The following is a 1,803-nucleotide window of genomic DNA, read 5'->3' on the forward strand; positions in this document are numbered from 1 at the left end:
TTCTTCTTCTTCTTCTTCTTCTTCTTCTTCTTCTTCTTCTTCTTCTTCTTCTTCTTCTTCTTCTTCTTCCTTCTTCCTCCCTTCCTCCTCCTCCTCCTCCTCCTCCTCCTTCTCCTCCTCCTCCTCCTCCTCCTCCTCCTCCTCCTCCTCCTTTGTCCTCCTCCTCCTTCTTTTCTTTGGAGGAACAATCTTAATGCACACACGGTTACTGGGAGGAGGCCACAATGCTGGACACACTATCAAAGTCGGTCTTCTCTGCGATGTTCTTGGGTCAACACTCTCCTCCTGGCTGCAGATGAAGGTCTGCCGTGGCTCGTCACCCTCCAGCCACACTTGCTCATCCACACCCTCAGCTGGCTGTCACTCAGGTCTCCAAGCATCTCCACCAGCAGCCAGCGGTCGATGTGCTGGCGGGTGAAGCCCACCACATGGCAGATAAATCTTCAGAGTCTCCAAAGCCAGTTATGCCTTCCAGGAGGTCCATGCTCTCATCCAGGGCTCACCAGAAGGCTTGAAAGTGGCAGGTCTCCAGCAGGTCCCCAAGGTACAAGATTTGTTGGATGGGCCGCTCTTCCTGGTGTGCCTGGTTGATCATACATTGGCAGAGTGAAGTCGATGTGGGGCAGGTTGGTGAGGGCTTTCAGCAGAACCTGGGCAGTGACTGTGGTCTGGACGAAGGCTGGGTTGAATTGGTACAGTTTCAGGACGGCCAGGTTGGCCTCCAGGTCATAGGCATTCTCCTTGGCCCGTGTCTCCCCATCCCGCTCCAGCATAGCCAAGTTCTCAGGCTTGTACCTGTCGATACCTTTGAGCAACTTGCCCACGTTTGCTGTCCTCTGCTCAAACATCACCATGATCACCGTCGCCTTCTGCAGCCCCAGCTGGAGTGGAACACCAGGTGTGGCACTTAGCACTCGCCTTTCTTTTCATTCTTAAGCCCTTAGGTTTTGTTCTCCTCAATCTCCAACTAACCAACCAAACAAACAACAATTATTGCCAACAAAAGAGTCGATAATTCTGTCAAAGAAAGTCTAGCAGAAGTGTAAAGGATAAGGAACTTGAGGGTTAGAAATAATGATATAGAAAGGCAGATGCACAGACAAAATCTATGATAGTGCTTTGTTATAATGTAAACCACACATGCTGGAGATGCACGTGGAAAAGCCCACCTGTGGTAAATGGTTGAATGACTTTTGGATCTTCGGTGTCCTGCAATGCTAAAAGCTATCAAAACCAAATTAGGAGCTGGGAGTGGTGGTACACACTTTTATTTTCTTTCCAAGACAGGGTTTCTCTATGTAACCCTGGCTGTCCTGGAATTCACTCTGTAGACCAGGTTGGCCACAAACTCAGAGATCTGCCTGCCTCTGGCTCCAGGGTGCTGAGATTAAAGCTGTGTGCCACCACCTCCCGGGTTATACTTTATTTATCTTTGCTTTATGTGCACAGGTGGTTTATCTGCATGTGTTGCTATGAGGTTGTCAGATCTCCTGGAACTGGAGTTAGACAGTTGTGGGCTGCCATGTGGGTTCTGGGAAATGAACCTTCATCCTCTTAACAACTGAGCCATCTCTTTAGGCCCAGTGGCACACATTCTTTTCCGATCTATCTATCTATCTATCTATCTATCTATCTATCTATCTATCTATCTATCTATCTATCATCTATCTATTCACTGTACATCCTGATAGCATCCCTCCCTCACTTCCCCTCATAGTCCCCTTCACATATCCCCTTCTCCTCTGAGAAGAGGGAACCTCCCTCCCAACCCCAGGTACCAACCTACCCTGGCACATTGAGTCA

At 49.0% G+C, this 1,803-nt stretch overlaps 1 pseudogene; it reads right to left on the minus strand.

Annotated features, from left to right (window-relative positions):
- Positions 1-205: 205 nt before the first annotated feature.
- On the minus strand, positions 206-854 carry LOC116893929 (annotated as a pseudogene).
- Between the last annotated feature and the right edge of the window lie 949 nt (positions 855-1,803).

Source organism: Rattus rattus, chromosome 2, assembly GCF_011064425.1.
Source record: "Rattus rattus isolate New Zealand chromosome 2, Rrattus_CSIRO_v1, whole genome shotgun sequence".
NCBI classification, from domain to species: domain Eukaryota; kingdom Metazoa; phylum Chordata; class Mammalia; order Rodentia; family Muridae; genus Rattus; species Rattus rattus.